Source organism: Lissotriton vulgaris, chromosome 11 (genome assembly GCF_964263255.1).
Source record: "Lissotriton vulgaris chromosome 11, aLisVul1.2, whole genome shotgun sequence".
Lineage (NCBI taxonomy): Eukaryota > Metazoa > Chordata > Amphibia > Caudata > Salamandridae > Lissotriton > Lissotriton vulgaris.
In genome coordinates, this window is record NC_141699.1 from 704,869,748 (window position 1) to 704,889,297 (window position 19,550).

The 19,550-nt window shown below is 41.7% G+C and overlaps 1 protein-coding gene across 1 annotated transcript in view; it reads left to right on the forward strand.

Annotated features, from left to right (window-relative positions):
* The first annotated feature begins 10,765 nt into the window (after positions 1 to 10,765).
* Positions 10,766 to 19,550, forward strand: part of PIK3CB (phosphatidylinositol-4,5-bisphosphate 3-kinase catalytic subunit beta) — a 1,054,351-nt gene continuing 1,045,566 nt past the window's right edge. Inside the window, exon 1 of the mRNA XM_086943780.1 lies at positions 10,766 to 10,892. The gene's annotated coding sequence lies outside the window, so the exon portion shown is untranslated. The remainder of the gene's footprint in view (positions 10,893 to 19,550) is intronic.

Consider the following 19,550-nt stretch of genomic DNA (forward strand, 5'->3'; position numbering starts at 1 on the left):
TCAAACTCCAATGCCCCCAAGCCCAGCCACACGTAGAAGCATGTAGTCAGTACTGTAGAAAAAGATAATTATTCCATACACGTGTGCCGACAGCCAAACACACAGCCCACACATTCGCCTAACCTCCAAACAAACATCGCCATACCATTCACACACAAACACTCAAGCAAGCGCACACACACCTACCGCACCACCCAGTACCAGCGCACACACACCTACCATACCATCCAGTACCAGCGCACACACACCTACCGCACCACCCAGTACTCTGGTACACTCACTGACGCACGGAAAACAAGCTTCCCCACTCAAGTAACTGCGGGATGGTCTTAGCTGCAACACCACTCACACATGCAACGCCACTCACACATGCAACGCCACTCACACATGCAACACCACTCACACACGCAACGCCACTCACACAGGCAATGCCACTCACACACGCAACGCCACTCACACACGCAACGCCACTCACACACGCAACGCCACTCACACACGCAACACCACTCACGTTGCCAATAGGTATCGCAGTAGGAAAGTTAGAGCCATTACAATTGCAAATAACAATGCCTTTTATTTTTTTATCATTTTTAAAACATAAAAGGCTTTGTCATTTACAAAACTAATAGCTCCAACTTTCCTACTGCGAGACCTATTGGCAACGCCAGTGCTTGTTTGCTTAGCAACCACCTCCTGAAAGACCTCTCATGTTTGCAAGTTCACACACCAATGTTTCAATTGAACTCTGAACTCTCAGTGCACCTGCGTATCCAGTGCAATCTTTCATTAAATGTTTTTTCCTTGACCATTCAAATTACATCTTTCAAAGAACACATCCATGCACCCTTACTTTCTGTTTTCAGAAATGGAAATGCACCAATCACTGCTAATGAATCATTAGCACTGGAAATCCACAGTTTTTTTTTTACAAACTCCTACTGTTTCAACTGCCCTTTCATTACCACACTTCATCTGACTGCAGCACAACCTTCTCTCACCATGTTTTATGTCTGGATAGTTGGACATAGTTACATCTACTGGGCTCAAAGGTATGCTGAGAACAGAAATTTACCTAACCTCAATTTACAAGATGTGGAAATTAAGTGGTTGGGCCAAAGAGGATTAAAATGTCACCAATTGATACCATTGGTGAAAACCTTTATGCATTTGCCAAAACCTGACCTGTTAATTGTGCACTGTGGAGGTAATGATTTGGGCACTTTGACTGGGGTAGGTCTGGAAATGCTTTTAAAGGACACCTTTCAGCAATTAATGGCACTTTTTCCTCAAACTGCCTTGGTATATTCAAATATATGCCAAAGACAGAAATGGAGGTGGTCCAACCAATTTTGTCCACAAATTGAGAAGTCGAGGAAGCATGTAAACAAATCTGTTTCAGCTTACATGAGAGACCATGGAATGGGCTCCATGTACAACAATAATTTGCGTTACTGCATGCAAGATATCTACAGAGGAGATGGAGTTCACTTCTCAGATGAGGGCAACAGAATTTTCATTTTGAATTTAAGACTGTGCATTGGTACCTACTTATGAGTACCTAAATGTACCATAAACCCAAAAGCTCTTCTCAGAGCTACCCTACATCTGATCACTCACAATTATTATTTTACTCTAACTTTTTTCTCTAATTTTCAACAGACTACGCTCCCCGGAGCGCTACCCGGTACGCGAACCGGAAGCTAACTGCGCAAAATTTCTAAAAAAAATGGTTTTTCCCGCACATATGGGCCTCCTCAGCCACCCTCTGAAAACCTAGGGGGTCAAGATACGTCTACCGTGCCTCCTTCTACCCATTCTGAACATTATTTGCCCACCATCTTGTATCTTAATTCGACCGAAACACAAAATGGTGGACTCCGGTAACGCTGCTGGTTCGCGAACCGGGACACTTCCCGGGAAGCGGTCCAATAAAAAAGGTGGGAAAGTAATTTACAGAAAAACGACTGGAGACACTCTCACCAAATATAGATTAGCTCATACTACATAACAATCCCTTTCATTTTCACAAATTTGATTGAAATTCCATTTAGCCATTTAGCCTGTAGACCTATCTAAATACCCTGAGGTAAATTACTTCACAAAACACATCTGAAGTGTTGGAATTCACAACCAATGAAAATGTTACTTTCATTTTCTACTTTTATTACCTGACATTTGATTGGTTATATACCTGAATATATATAAAGGAAGAGAAGGAAACACAGCCATTTTGACTACTACTTCTTGTTGTACATTTCAATTCAATTTTCACTAAACACTTCAACTTCTTTGTTAAGGTAAGTTGTTATTTTTAAAAATGAAGTATATTGTGCACTATAAATTAATATGGTAAACTTTTTCTGATAGTTATATACTATCCCTCTGTAGTAGTTATAGATTTAGATAGACTTCTCTGTTATAGTTATGGATGGAGTTAGGCTTCTCTTGTATAATTATGAATATACTTATGTTAAATCACATACACTTTTTTATATTCCTACTTCCACTCTGATACTATACACTGCCCAAAGATAAATTCACTGATAAAAACTGCCTATCTAAAATTAATCCCAACAGTGCCCTATCTCTACTAATATATATTTTTATTTATCCAAATTTCAGGCAAAATGGAAGGCGAAAACAAAGTTGAATTTCAAATTGTCCTGCAAGAGAGCAGCCAAGAATTAATGGATCCAAATTACATTGAATTTATGGATGAAACTTGGGATGAAGAACTACTGCAATGTGTACAAGCAGTAGATGACCTACTTCAAAATGAGGACATTTTACACCCTCAGAGATTAGAAAATATGTTCAATGAAAATAATGACATTTCAGACAGTGAAATGTTAGAAAGTTTATTAAATTATGAAACACAATCACAATAATAAATAATTGATTAAAAAATAAAGAAATTAAAAAAAAATCCACAAAACCAACAAACAATTAACATACAGTATTTGAAAAGTCTATCATTCTTTTTTCCTTATAGTACGCTCCCCAGAACGCTTCCCGGTTCGCGAACCGGGAGCTTCCCACGCAAAAAAAAAAAAATAATAATTTTATTTGCCCTGCGGGCCCTTTTAAAACCTCCACATAAAACCTAGGGGGTCAAGGAGGATCTACTATGCCCCCTTATGGTAATTTCCCCCTTTGTTTTGACCTCCTCTTGTCTCTCGATCCTACCGAGAGACAACATGGCGGCCGCTCCGCACTGTTTAGAATGTTGACAGACACCGAACAGCCAATCAGCTTCACTTCGCAAAGCTCCGTTTCGCGCCAAGTACGCGAACCGGAGCGCTAACCGGAGCGCTGTCACAGATATATATCTTTTTTTTAACGTTAATTTCTCAAAATCCACTGGAGCACATATATTGAGACCTAGCAAAGGCACATCGGGCTAACAGTCCCTACAATTTTGCCAAGTTTCGTGCAAATCCATTCAGCCGTTCGAGCTAAAAGTGAGGCCAACCGCCCTATGGAAATTAACATGGGAAAAACGCGTTTTGGGACCCCCCTTTTTTCTCGGCCCCCCCTTGACGAACCCCCCCCCCAAATTTTCAGGGGCTGCTCAGAAACAAAATGTGCCATTTTCCTGAAAATTTAAGCCAATTCCGTCCACAAACGCTAAAGTTATTAGACATAGAATTTTCAAAAATCCCATAGGGAAAAAATCCTAACTATATATACCTACTGGCGACCGCCAGTAGGTAATATATATATATATATATATATATATATATATATATACAAGCTCCCAAAGTCCTTTCCAAATAGCGGTAAAGTCAGCCGCCAAGAAAGACGAAAGCACTCACGAGGGGGAGGTTTCCAGTGTTTTATTTGAAACCTACAAGCACCAGCAAGATGCGTTTCGGCACTTAGCCTTTTTCCATTGCACCACATAACGCATCGCGGCCTTTTTTAAATATATGACAAGCTGACAGCGTCATCAGTGTTACATTGACATAGACAGTGGACTCGATTAACAGCGGGTACACCCCCGCTTTGATAGTGAGTGCAACTGGCTGGTGTTCTTTTGGAGCAGTGGATCTATATATATATATATATATATATATATATATATATATATATATATATATATATATATATATATATATATATATATATATATATATATATATATATATATATATAAAAATATATAAACCACCAATGCTGACCTCAGGAAGAAATCAGCAGGACACATGCTCCGGGCTCAAATGAAGGATTTATTCGGCTAAATGTACACGCACTCCTGTAGTCTGTGAAACGCTGTGGCAGATGCGTTTCTGGGCGGAATGGCCGTCATCAGTGCCGGTCCCATAGGCAAGTGAAAATTTGTGGGCTCCAGAGACCACTCCCTTAACAGCAGTCTCTCGACTCCTCCTCCCACAGGTGAGTGTCTTAATTGCGCTGCACCGCCCAGGAACACTGCATTGTGGATGTTGCAGTTCACGAGGTCCCGCATACAGATGTATGGGACACAGACTCAAATTAATGCCCCCAATTTCTTGGCGCTTTCTGCATTCCACCTCAGGGGTCCTGGGTACAATGGTCCGGCCAAAACCTTCATTAGAGCCCTTATCAGGCAGCTTGATGCCGCCTCCTCTCTCCCCTCGCGCAGATACACACTAATTGGAGAATACCTCTGCTTGGGGGGCACCGTGATGTACTCCTCGTACTCCACCATTCGTTTGCTGATCTCGCAGAGCTCCAGACCGAGAGGGCGTGCCCCTTGCCGGTATCAGCGAAAAACCGGCTACACCCAAACCACCCATGCTGACCTCAGGAAGAAATCAGCTGGACACATGCTCCGGGCTCAAATGAAGGATTTATTTGGCTAAATGTACACGCGCTCCTGTAGTCTGTGAAACGATGTGGCAGACGCGTTTCTGGCCGGATATATATATAGTTAAAAAAACTGATTAAGTATCTTTGTGAGGAGACCGCCTATTACCACAAGGGTCCTACTGCACATGATCACACAACACTACACTTGAAATGAAACTTGAAATGACAAATATGCAGTCACTCTGGAAAAGAGAAGCACAAGGAGCATTGAGATACAGATAGAAAATTTGCAGAGACAAGCAAGAAACATGGTTCTGACTCAAGAATGATTGCCTTTTATGGCAATTCTCACAGGAGTACCCCCAGTTTTTCCCAACAAAACAGAAACAAATCAGGAGTTAAAAAACAAAGTAACATTCTGGCTCAATAACAACAGACCACTCCCCCCTGATTCTAAGACAAAAATCCTTAGTGTGCGTAGAGTTCCCTGGGTGGGCCCAAGTGAGAAGGACCTAGAGGGGGACTGCATTTTGGTCAACTTTAGTGATATTTGGGTAAAAGACATTATTTGTTGTAAGCCAAGATATGCTAGAGTTGGGGATATCCAATGTATAGGTCTAGAATATTTCTATCCAACTTTGAACCTTGTTCCCCCGATCTCGACTCACAAGAACAGTGGGCAGACTTTTCACAGAGAAACATATCCTGAGTGGGCTCGGAGAAATAGGGCCATAAGGCCAAACCAAAACTATTTGGGAACTCTGCAACAGGGGGATGGTTTCTTTAGGGGACCAATTTATAACAATAACAATTCCTTCCAAAATTGGTATAACGACTCAAGACCAAGATTTCAGGGAGAAAACTACCTAGGATGGTTCCCATATAACATCCCCTTAAGAAACCGCTTTGATCCACTGGTGGGCATGGAAGAGTTAGACTGACCATCACAAAATTCTCCTGATAACACTCTGATAGTAGGTGAGTCCAGCCAGAGGGAGAAGGGAAAAAGTCGTAACGATAGCTTACGGGAAACTGACTTCGTTGGTGATGACCTTACTTCCAACCCCCAAGCCCCAAAGGCTGGCCCTTCTAAGGAAAGCGAACTTAGCCCAATTATTTCAAGGTCAAACTTGGAAGTACTACCTGAATCTCCCAGAAAGAACCAAAGTGAACTAAGATTGAGCCTAATTTCCTGGAACATTGCTGGGCTTGCCTCAAGAATGGAGGATGAGGCTTGGTTAGACTTTGTGGGTGTTTGTGACATTCTGTCTCTCCAGGAAACATGGAGTAGATCTATTCAGAACATTGAGGGTTTTCAAGCCTTCAACACACTAGCGGTACCATCACAAGCGGGTAGGGCAAAAGGTGGCTTAATGACGGCAATTTCGTTAAAACTATGTAATTCTACGACCTCTAAGATAGCCGACACCCCATGGTTTCAAGTGCTAATGCTGGATTATTTATTCCCTGAACCATTGTTATTGATTAATTGGTACTATAACATCTTTGATAATAGCGAAACAACTGTAATGTCAAAACTGGAGGAGGTCATAGCCAAGGCACACCACGAGCAACCCCTACTTTTTGTCATCTGGGTAGGAGATTTCAATTGTTCGCTATGCACTCATGGGGACTCGAAGGTGTGTGGTTTGAAAGACTCCTACGATTATCCTTTGACACACTTCAAACATACACCCCAGGGGGACGCTTTAAATAACATCATTATTCTTAACGATCTATGTATAGTGGAACCCTGGGTTGGTCCAAATTCAGCTCCTATACCAACCTTCCAGGGAAATAGAGGTACGATGAGTTTTATTGATTTTGCCATTGTCTCTAGTGGGTATTTTCATTATGTTGAGAAATTGGAAGTAACCGCTAATGCTGCCAGTGACCATAACCCATTAATCCTATCCCTGCTTTGTCCTGTTAAAACCAGATATCCTGTCTGGGAGCAACCTATAAAGTATAATAGAAATCAAGGAATCACTCTCAAATGGGGTAAAATAGATGCAGCAGGTCTTGAGGCAGAGATCCTAAATGGATACAGCTCCGAATATGAGGCATGTCTTTCATCTATAGCTAACCCAGAAAAGGTTATAGGGAACTTTGAATCCTTATGTGGGCATGTAGCTGAACGCCTCACAAAACCTCTGGGGAAAAATAAAAGGCTAGGTCCCAGATGGTTTGATGCTGCATGCTCGGCAACACATAGATCGCTGAAAGTGGCACTAAAACAAAAACCTAGGGATATTGAGCTAGTTAGAGCATCTAGACTGGCTTATAAAGAAGCCATAAGAATAAGGAAGCTGGACCTAAAAAACCAAGCCTGGGAAGATCTAGAAAAGGCCTCGGAATTGAAGGACAGTAGGCTTTTTTGGGAAGTTATTAATCGCCCTCTTTTCACATGTAATGGTAAAAACAATATTGTGATGCAGATTGCATGCGATACTTGGGAATCACACTTCGGGAACATCTTTAACCCACATGGAATTCAGCCTAATGAACTATCATTAGGAGACGCCAGTGAATTGGTGGTCTCTGAATCCTCTATGTCCTTGAGCTTATCGCTTACCCTGCAAGAGGTGGAGGAAGCCCTGTTGAAAGGCATACCGCTAAAAGCACCCGGCCCTGACTTAGTGCCCCTGGACTTCTTTAAGCATAACGTTAAGATCTGGGGCCCCCTGTTGTTAAATGTTTTTAGAGCAGCTATTATTGGCCGTATTCCGGCATCATGGAAGGAGGCAATAGTGGTGCCAATTTTTAAGAAAGGTGACAGATCTGACCCCCGATGCTATCGCCCAATCTCATTAATTGATGCTTCATGTAAGATATTGGGTAGGGTCATCTTAGCCAGACTGGAAACATGGGCAGACTCGGTGGGTTTTATTGTGAACTCCCAATATGGGTTCAGAAAAGGCAAAGGTACTGTCGAACAGTGCCTGAACCTGGCCCTGATCATAGGGAAATACATGAAGGCAAGGAATTCTTCCATCCATCTTGCCTTCATGGATCTCTCTAGTGCATTCAACACTGTGTGTCGGAGCAAGTTGTGGCAATTGATGGAGGATATGGGATTCGAGGAACCCCTGGTTACTCTGCTTCGCAGACTCCACAAATCCACCACTGTAGCCATAAGGTTCGGCCCAGGGGGAGAGAAAACTAAGTCTATTCCCTCGACTGAGGGCGTCCGACAGGGGTGCATACTAGCCCCTTTTTTGTTTCTTGTGTACACCAATGGCCTGGAAAAATACCTGTTGGACCACTGCAATGACTTTCCAAAGGTCAACGGCAGGAGCATACCGATGCTCTCTTACGCCGACGACACGGTATTAATGACTCTCACAGGAAACAGTATGCAGCACTATCTTGATGCCTTCCATAAATGTATGTTGGACCTAGACCTGAAGGTTAATTTTTCTAAATCCTTTGCTATGGTCTGTGGCCCAAAGGGCACCAAAACCAGAAAGTTTGTAGTAAACAACTCTACCATTGAAAAGGTTGAAAATTTCAACTACCTGGGAAACCTTTTCAAAAACAAATTAAGCTGGGCCCCGTTAATGAAGACTCGAGTCTTGAGTGCTAGCCGCTCTATTGAAGGTCTGTTTCGTTTCTGTGGTAAACTAGGCCAAAAACCTGTTACACACTTAAAAACCCTGTACAAAGCAAAATGTCTATCAGTAGCCACCTATGGGGCAGGGGTTTGGGGGACCGAAAGCCCTGAAACGATACAAATTATGGAGAACAAATTTTTAAAGCGTGTATTAGCTATCCCATCAAGTTCTTCAAATAGATTTGCCCATGATGAGATAGGCTTGAGTTACGTGAGTGACACCATTCGTCTTTCCCCTTTATTATTATGGGGTAAAATTTGGTTATCAGAGGACTTACAACTTTCCAGAGATATCCTCTGGGACTGTTTAAAACTGGCAACATGAAACAGATCCCCTGGCTATCTTATGTCAATGTAATGCTACATAAACTAGGCCTGGGTGACCTCTTTGATAACCCCGAAAATATACAGGGAGATGTCAAAGCTGTTATTAAATCTAGCTACTGGAAATCCTCATTGGCACACTCCCTGGTCAGCCCCCATGTTCCTAAGGCTTCTTTACAGCATCGGTTTTATTTAACCTTTACAAATCATCTACAATGGCGATTTTACTTGACAAGGTTTAGGCTGCACATCTTGCACTTCCTTTTTGCGTCCCTAAACAGGGGGGTTGGTGTGAGAGACTCCCCCCCTGTCCTTGCAATAATAAAGACAGCCAAAGTACGATGCATTTGGTTCTCTTCTGTCCTCTATACAAGGATCCGAGAATCAGGTTTATTAAGCCGACCCTTAAGGAAAAACATCCATGTAACTATAAAGAGGGATATGACCATCTGTTATCGCTATCCTCATCTAGCGTCTGTTGTGCAATGCTAAACTTTATTCGAGTCTCACTTTTGATTAGAAAACGTTATGGTTAAAATTGGCCCCATGTATATTACTTCCCTGTCCCTTAATGTATCCCCTGGTATGATGAATCTATGAACCACCTAAATTAGATAGAAAGTAAAAATTATGGGTTCTAACTGTGATCATTTTTAACCAATGTTCTGTATTAGATTAATGTTATAATTGTGAAATTGTTTTTAAAAAATGAACTCTAAACTATGTTTGTACATGTAATTGTTTGACTTTTATGATTCTTTTTTTTTAATCGAATAAAGTTTTGAAACGAACTAAACGACTGCCGGAACCGGAATCCTGCTGGACTATCTTTGGGGGAGAAAGGTGTGCTCTTTTTTGTGAAATTTAGGAAGGATATTTAAAATCCTTGGAAAGATCACCAGACATCACTGCTGAAATCTTAAAGCACTATTATTTATTTTAAATACACAGGCTCCATTGATCATGATTTATTTATTTTAATTTAGTTAAATATTTTATATTCCTTGTGGTTACCCTTTTTCTTCCCCCTATGTATATCTAGGGAGTTTTTAAATGTTTGTTTTGTATCCACATAGATAATTTGTTTCTATTTATTGTTTTTGGGAAGCATGTTATTTTTTGTTATAATGTTTTTATTTTTTTCTGCCAGTATTTTGGATTGATGCAATATTTTATTGAACTGTTTTAGTGTGGGTAGGTACTTAGTTTACACATTTTTGGGAACAGGGATATCGTTTACTTTTCTCGTATTTTGTTACTTTAGACATATATATATATATATATATATATATATATATATATATATATATATATACACATACATATATGTGTGTGTGTGTGTGTGTGAGTGTAGTATTATTTTGCCTTGGTGGCTCATTCGTGTATTATAGTTAGTTACATCCGATATTACATTTCCAATCGTATATTAGTATAATGCCTTTTATGGGATATTTAAGCTTTGCATCACACCTGCAGCACCAAATATGAATTTGGCAATAGAGAGACATCCTCTGCAAAAGGCTGCAAAGCCTGCAATTAGTGCGTAGCTAAAGAGAGGTATCTCCTATTTGCTGCATGTGATCGCCGAAAGAAATAAGAGCCAATCATAACGGCTACCAGTCGAATACACTTTGGTCCCTTTGCTTCTAGGTGTGAAGTATCGACATACCGCATGCAAAAGAAGACCAGAAATATTATTTGTCTTTGTGTGATCATGAATGTTTGTGTGAGAAATGCAAGTTGCTGTGCAATTTCAGAACAGGTCAAACACCGTTTATATTGTACAACAACACAAATACCAACCAACTGAAATATAATATAGCATTAAACTGACAGCTCAAATTCATAAGCCTTTAAACAGATGGTACGATATTTAAGTAAAGAAATTGTATTTTAACCAAAACATTCATTAACTGTTTACTGATGATATTCATGAAGTGACACACTTCAAAATGGCCATTATTTTCGTCAAAGTGGGCGGGTCGTGTTCGAAGAGCAAGGCCTGTCCGCCTTCTATGTCTATAGCATGGGATGCTCAACTGGTCTCTCCTCCTACCTTCTATGAAAGTTGAACTAGTCGGGAGCCGGCTCTGACTGCAGCGACTGCGCCACAGGGGGAGCCGGGGCTGGCCGGAGACGCCGTTCTGTTGGCCGCACCCGGCAGGTGAGTCTGATGCTGGGCTAATTAAGAGAGTCGGGGAAGGGGAGTTGCGTTATGGACTACACGAAGTGACTGCCAGCGAAGGCACCTGCCATAGGTTGTACTTTACCAGCAGTTGTCGGCGGTAGGGGCGGCGCTGTGAAATGTCGGATGCCAGGCACGGGGAAGGTGGGGCGTGATGGCATGTAGTGTGCGCACATCTGTATTATCATGAGACTGTCACGCTCTCGGAGCTCGCAGACCGCTCTGGTGCACCTGCTTCTGTGCGTTTTCTGCACTTATTTCGCTGCGTGCGCTTTCTTTCTATCCTTAACACAAGGATTCGGCTTTCCTTTCGTGCTTCCTCTTATTTTCGTTAGCTCCCCGCTTTTTATTGTTACTTCTGCCTCTTTTACCTTTACCCTTCAGTGCTCTTTTACGTATGTTGTCATTTGCCGCTTGTTTTTATAATATTTACAAATATTGTGTTCTCGTTTTTATCTTCCTTACGTTCTCCCTTTTGGATGTCTTCTTTTTATTTTTTTTGTACAGTCTGTGTTAGTAGTTCATACGTTATGATCCCTTCTTTCATATATCCCACGCAGTCTTTCGCTCATTCGTATTAAATGTCCTTTCCATCTTTTAAGATCTATTAAAGATTTTGTGTCCCCTTACGTTTCCTTAACATTTTGCGTTAATTTCGTCTACCTTCTTTACTTTCCGTCTTCTCACTTTCTTTTTTTGTGTGTAAGAGTACAAAAGATATTATAATTGACAGGTGTTCCACTACACAATTTTCTAATTTTGTGGACACTATTTTGGACGTTCAGTGCATAGGTTCACATGCAACTAAGTAGCTGTGGTTTCACAATAATAATTAGCGTTGTTATGAGTGATGCATCCAGTACTGCCTTGAAGCTAAACGTGCCTAATTCACAGATATATTTTACCGTTTGTTATCGGCCAGTGATAGAAGATGGAATTTATTCATAGACATTTGGTCTCTTGAGTTGGGTAACAATTGAAACGTTGTTCCATGAATCTGCGAGCCAGTTCTGTAGAGCATTATTGTACATTAGTTATTCTTTGACATTGAAACAGAGGAACAGGTTACAAACTCGGCCCAAAGATCTCATAAGCAACGCTAGTTCCGCAACTTCTATGGAAAATGTTGAAATATAGCAGACAGATCAGCTGTGAATGTGTCAGCCATGTATGTGGCTGGCTCATGTTCTCAATGAACTTGTACCGATAAGTTCTCTTGTAATACACTGTATTATTCTGTCAACTTGTTTTTCCTTGTGAGTCCATACTCTTTTTATCACATTTCCGGCGAATTTAATGTTATATGAGCACACATGGTAACAAGTGTTATTTGTTTACATAATGATTTACTCCCACAAACTATATTTAGGTTCAATTTTGAAATCTGGTTTGAAGAATTTGAAATTGTTTTAAAGTATTACAGATTTAAATCGTTGTTCAGTGGTGTGGTGGTCCCATTTTTATGCTTAATTACCCAAGGTATGGATTATTGAAATTGTCAATCAAATAGCTTATACAACCATTATCCTTAATGTGCTATAATTTTTCGCGCTGAAGGACACAACCATCCTACAGAGTAATGGTTAATATATTATTTTAAATCTCTAAAGCACATCTATTAATACACATATTTATCTGATTTGCCAGTGTTGCCAACAACTATATTCCCACATCCTAATAGTCTTGTTCACGTTTTAACCACCCTGTTTCAACTCACACTAATATAGTTATACCTTTTTATTTCAATCATGAAGGACACGTTATAAGGTTGCAGTAAAAAAGAGATCCCTATGATGTCACACTAGTAAAAGAGGCCTATTTAGAATGCAAAATATGTTATGCCATATTGTGTTATATCAGTCTGATGTTAGTGAGGTTGTCCAGGAGGGCGTAGGAGTTGGGGTTGCTAAGGTGGAAGTTTAGGTCTCGTAGCAGTATGTAGTCCATGGAGGCGATGGCGTGGGGTGCAATGAGGTTGGTGATTGTTATGGTTAACATGGTTCGAGGTCCTTGTATGGTCGTTCTGGGGCTGATCTGGAAATGGAGGTATTTCGTTGGGCACAAGGAGTCATTCGTGCTGGTGGTGGGGAGTAGGAGAGAGTTCTTGCGTGCGATGGAGAGACCTCCTCCTGGGTGGTTGAGGCAGTCCTTCCTCTGGATCTTGTGTCCGTCGTGGATGGCGGAGGTGGGGTTGGTCCAGGTTTCCGTGAAGGTGATGTCTGGCGAGAGGGTGTCGAGGAGGTCCCAGATTTCTGTTGTGTCAGTGCAGAGAGGGCACATTGAGGAGAATGCATTTCAGGGCTTTGTGTGTGCTGTTGTCTGGTGGGTGTGTGGTGGCCGTGGGGGTGCGGAGCTTGGTGAAGGATTGTTGGCTGTGTGTGGTGTTTGGCCTTGATAGCTGGCTGTTGTAATGTCTTCCAAGGTTAGTGCGTGGAGGGTGGGTGTGTGGTGACCGTGGGGTGCCAGAGAATCTGGGTCCTAGTTACAGATGGGCACAGGCAGGATTGCCTTTGGCGCGCCAGCTGCGCACGCGCTCACTGCAGGAGCCATTCAGTAGGGGATGGGGAGGGAGTACAGCTGGGAGGCGAGAACGGAAACCAGCAATGGGGGGCAGCAGCGGCGGGAAAAACGACGAGGGGAGGACAAAACCAGGCACAATACAAAAGGGCACAACAAGGCACAAAAATAAAAGCAACAGATAGACAACAGAGGCACAAAAATAAATAAAAGTAACAGGTGGACAACAGACAGAAAAAGATAAATGGAGACCGAAGCGGTACCAGCAGACAAGGAAGGCTTTCCCACCACTGGACCACCAGGGATGAGGAGCAGGCAGGAGCCTGCGGGTGGAGGAGGTCCTCAAACACCTACCTGGAACCAGAGAGGTGCTGAGGGCTGTTGCTCAGTGATAGAGCTGCACGAGGGGGAGAACAGGGTTTCCTGACCAGGAGGTCAGAGGGCTTGCTACACCTTTTCGCGCATTGGCCGCCTTTAAGAAGTGGACTGGGGACGGAGCGCAGCTGGGAGGGGGGGGATCAGGAACCAGCAGGGGGGAGTGGCAGTGGGGGCAGCAGCGGTGGGAAAAACGGCGAGGGGAGGACAAAACCAGGCACAATTAAGAAGGGCACACCAAGGCACAAATATGAAAGCAACAGATAGACCACAGAGGCACAAAAAGTAAATAAAAGCAACAGATCGACAACAGACAAACCGAGACAGAAGCAGAAGAGCAAGGCTCTCCCACGGGACCACCAGGGATGAGGTGCAAGCAGAAGCCTGTAGGTGGAGGAGAGCCTCGAACACCTCCGTGCAACCAGAGAGGTGCTGAGGGCTGCGGCACAGTGACAGAGCTGCGCAAGGGGGAGAGCAGAGTTCCCAGACCAGGAGGTCAGAGGGCATGCTTAGGACACATTCACTGTGCACAATGCAAATGTATCCAGACTTAATTTCATCTACATCAGAATTTCGATTGTCATGAGGGTATGTACCATATAGTCTAATAATTAAATTTATATAAAGAAAATCTCATACCCTTCGAATGTGTCTGGGGAGTCTATAGCGTGATTTGAAGATATCAATATATCTAAACAACCCGTTATCTGCAAGGATCCACTTTACTCCTACCACCCACTGTTCTTACACTCCTTCCCAGTCGTTTGAATGGGCCTAGCACTTACAACAGGAGAGGATTAAACCAGGAGGCCATGCTAAAACCATATTGACAATGCATGAGCCCTGGTTTGATACGTCCTGTTGGTGTTAGACCAACCAAACAAGCTGGGTACAGTTTTATACAGAGAATTGTGGGAACAGGGGGATATTTCCATCACAGGGATATGATGAAAATGATTGATTTAAAGGTTGAGGCCTGTAGGGCATTGTGGGTAAGAAAACGTACTGGGATCCATGCAAGTCACACTATCCTGGACTCCCCTGGGTTTCTAGTATTCATAAATATCAGGGTTTAGTAGGGTTCCCTGATTTCTGGCTGAGACCAGACCCGAATATTGCAACCAATTCAGCATGGCAAGTGAAAAGAAATTGGGATTAACTCTGACACTGTCGGCCCATATTTCAAAACAATCCAAATTTCCTCTCGCTTGTCATGGGGATGCTATAAACGGCTAGAAAGACTGATTGGGGTGGGGGAGAGCCCGATGCCTGGGCGGTATGCCTCAGCCTATATTCTTTCACTAAAAGTATATATATTAGGCTAGTTGACTTTCTACTCTCCCGGGGGCAGAAAGAACGTATTGCTCTTGGTGGGAAGCAGGAGCACTTGATCTTGCCCAAGGAGCTGCTTTCCTTCCTGGAGAAAATAAATCCCTGGTGTCTAATGGCCTTTATACGTCTCCTGGGATGGCTCTTCGGGGACGGACTCCTTTCTGCCCCCAGGGAACAGAAAGACTGTATGCCTCTTCTAGGGTTGAGGCTTGGCCTGATTCCCGTATAGACTTCCCCATGCGTTCTGCCATGTTGCAAACCTTGGGGGTAGATTGAAGGCAATGCACCCAATATTGCCCTCTGGCGGGTCAGAAGGATACTATTGCCCTGAGTAGAAAGAGGGAGCACTGGCCCTTTCCCAAGTGGCTGCTCACCCCACACTCATCCAGAAAAAATAAACCCAGGCATCTAGGGGTTTACTAAATCACCACACCGGGGTCCGGGAGGGAGGTGGTGGATTGGGGCACCCATGTGACCTGAGGGAAGCTCATGCCTCGTATCCAGACTTTGATTTTTTTAAAAGAAAATGCTTCTGGTTTTATCACTAGAAGCATTTACTTTTCCTCTGTGTCCCTTGTCTTGTTGTTGACTGCCATATTGTAAAGGTAGTGTGACTTTTGCCAACGAGTCAGTGGCTGCACTAAAGTGAAGTTTGGACTGCAAACAAATATTTTATTAAATGAAATCTCCGAGATTAACCTAGTAGCCTAGGTCTTTTGGTGTTGGCTACCCTAGTGACAGTGACCAACCCTCTGGGTAAAATTCCCTATGAGAATCATCGTTACACCATTTTAGGAGGGGTTGTATGTTTTTGCTGTCTGTAATTTTGCCTTTATTAAAATTTGTTTAATACCATATAGATGGACTAAGTTTTTTATTTTATTTTTTTCATTTATTTTTGTTAATGGTGACAAGCCAGTGATAAAGACTTTGTACCTGATTGGTTTATTCAGGAAATATGTATGCCGAATACCGTGGGTCTGATTCTGTTTTTTAATATTATGACAAAAGCAATAGGTTTAACTTATTTATTGTGAAACCCATATGTTAAAGGCTTTTAAGGGTCTATTTTTAATATGCTGTGTTAAAACAAGTATTATGATGGATGGTTTTACTTAGGCTACTATAATAGGAAAGGAGCCTTGTGTTGGTTACCTTTCTAACAATCTTGGGGTATAAGATTTGCATGCAGCGAATCATTGTTAGGCCCTCTCAGGATGCATTCTGTACTGTTTAGCCTGCTTCGATTTAGTTGAACCTCTAATTTTATGACTGTATACTTGCTTGATGGTTACTATGTGGGAATACTCATGCTCTGTACAGTAGGCTGGATTTAGTTATGGCGAGGAGCTATTAATATAGAGCACATGCCTAGTTGATTCATTAGGAAAAGTTATGTCAGATGCCACGTCCAGTATGTTTGTTGTAATCTTTCATAATAAAGGACGTAGGACTGATTTATTAATAGCGAAAAACACATGCTAAAGCCAATTGGTCTTTTTAGGTTGGTTGATATTGCTGTAAAGATTTTGGTGTTGGTTAATGCTTATGACAAACCATGATGGTAGAAGAGTTGCACAGTGTAAGCCAGGACCTCTGAATTATTTCAGAAAAAAATATTCGACATACTTAACACATACCAAGAAGACCTTTGGATCAGCCCTCTTCTGTATGTTTTCCAGTATCCTTCACATTTTGATCTCCCCATGTCGGCATACTGCATGGGGGCAAAAGGGTTGCCCAGTTCTGCCATTGGCTCTATTGCCATGTGAGTACCATTTTTTTGCATGATCCTTTCTATTCATCTGCCTGAAAATGGATACCCAAGAGTATGTGTACTGGTGGCAAGTCCTTTTTTAGCTTTTCATTTTTTACTTTTATAGATCCCCCCCCCCCTTAATTTTTTTCCTTATTGGGCTTTTACTTTTGTAACCACTTTGTAGCAGTACAGTAGTGATACAGTGTAAACATTAGCTTTCGAAAATGGTCGCCAGGTGTGATGTTTAATAAATGGACATCTTGGAATGGTTTTATGCATAGTGCATCATTGTTTTTACAGCTCTAAAAATAAATGCCAACATGATTATAAATGGACCATAATACTGTATACAATAACGTGCAAGATGGCTCCTGGTGCTATTTTGAGTTTTATTTCTTAATTTTAATCAAGTGTCCTCTAAGTTTAAGTGATAGCATTATTTTTTTTTTGTACTTTAATTTCTTTAATTTATCTTCCCTATGCTTGTTAAGTTCATAAGTCTGTTTTATTGCAAATCGGGGAGTGAATGTAAGAGTGAACCTGTGGTGAATGAATGTACATGTATGAATACTGCCTGAATGCCTTAACTCATCAGTGACTAAAGAAGTAATTTCAGCAATAAGCCATATGTTTTGACGTTACCAGTGATTGCATTGCTCTGTCGTATTTCTGTCTTCTAAGTACTGTAAATAATAGCAGTTACTAGTACACAATTTAGACTCTGATTTATAATCTGGGGGATGAATAGTTATTTCCCGTATCTGGTAAAATGTGTACATTGGGGTGCGGTAAATATAACCGTGTCCAAGCTGTCCTCTGAAAAATTAGGACTTGCTTGCGGATCCACACTGAATTTCACATGTGGCTCGATGTTATTGCAGATTTCTGCCTGTAAATTTAAACTGGTTTGACCTGCTGAATGAAAGTGTACTTGTAAAAATTGCCTCGGAGGGATTGTTTGCAGCAGCTACAGTAATACTCTGAATTCCAGTTGCTGTACTAACTCCAGTATGATGAATGATCAGGATTTATTTACTCTACCCCCTTCCTCGGATTATGGGAATTCATGGAATTGAGTTCACATATGGTTGTAAGGCTGAGTTGGCTTGTAAGCACTGAGCCAAAAATCACAGACCGACCTGTCAACTACTTACAATTTCTACAGTATGAGATTGCCTTTCATTTTTATGTTTGAGCATATTTTGGATTTCTTATTGCATTTCTCTTTTCTGTAAACCTTTGCTCTGGCCAGAATGGCCTACCTGCGTTACAGTGGGCCTGTAAATGATCGATTCACACCTACTAAACAAAAGGGCCTGTCTGTCTTTTTTTAGGAGGATGAGGAACGATTTGCAAGCAGGTGTTTGTAGTACAGTGGTTTTGCTATGTGGAGTAAATTGGATCGATAATTTTTTTCTTAAAATTAATTTTTCAGGTATATGAGATGATTGATTTCCTTCGCCTCACAAGAGCCCCTAAAAAGTTAAATATTAGATGTTACAGTGGTCCTTAAAGTTCAAAGAACAAATGTTTAAGCATTATGATATCCCTGTCATTAATGGAGTTACCCATTTGACAGACATCTGTATTAGGGACCGACACCTTTTTAGAGAAAAACGTTTCTAGCTGGAAGAGCAGTTTATATTGAAAGCTCGTGTTTTTTAAAATTTGAAGGTCTGAAAAGTTTTGAGTGAAGTTAAGCCTAGTATTAGATATTTTAAAGACCTGATGCTATGGTCCTTAATCAAAATAAGACTTTTCATGGGATTTAGATCCCAGTAGAATCTTGACCTGTCTGGAGATAGCAGAGGACTTGATAAAAACCAGAACTCTGAGATCTATTAGCTGCAGGCCTTCTATTAGACAAAAGAAGGCCTAAGGTAAATGGCAGTCTAAAGAAGATCTCCAGCTCTTAGTAGAAACCTGGAATAAGATAAAGGAGTTTAATATTACCATATTGAAGGGTGCACATTTTAGATGAATGCAATTTTATACCAAATGGCTATGTACAGGACCCCAGCTTATTTGTACAATATCAACCCCCAGATCCCAGAAGATAGTTTCAAGTGTTTAATAGGGGTGGGGTGGGGGCATAGTTGACCCATTTTATCTGGGATTGCTCAAGAATAAAACCATTCTGGGCTGAGACCGAGAAGTACTGCTCTCATACATTACAGGGATGTGGAATCCCCCATAGCCCGACACCCAGGACATATTGTTTGGGGTCAAGGGCAACACGTTTCATGTGTATTTTGTCCGTGGGACAAGTAGGCCAACCCCCTACAGTGCAAACCCTTTGGCTGCCTGTTTACAGTACCACATTATGGATAAGGGAAGGACACTGTCTACAGTTAAGGTAATATGTGTGTCCGGTAATTAACCTTTATTCCACATTTTTTTTTCCCGCAGACTTTGTCTGCATACTATTAGTCCGCAAGGTCATTGACCTCGCATACCATTAGTCCTCATTTTTTCACAACGCATGTGCATTTACCACGCATGCCTTTACAACGAATTACGTTGTAAAGGCATGTATGGTAAATGCACTTGCGTTGTGAAAAAAAACCAGACTTCATGAACATGGAACCAGGAGGTGTGTGGAACCACGATGACGAGAGAGGTAAGGGGGTTTGGGATAATTTTTTAGGGGGTGG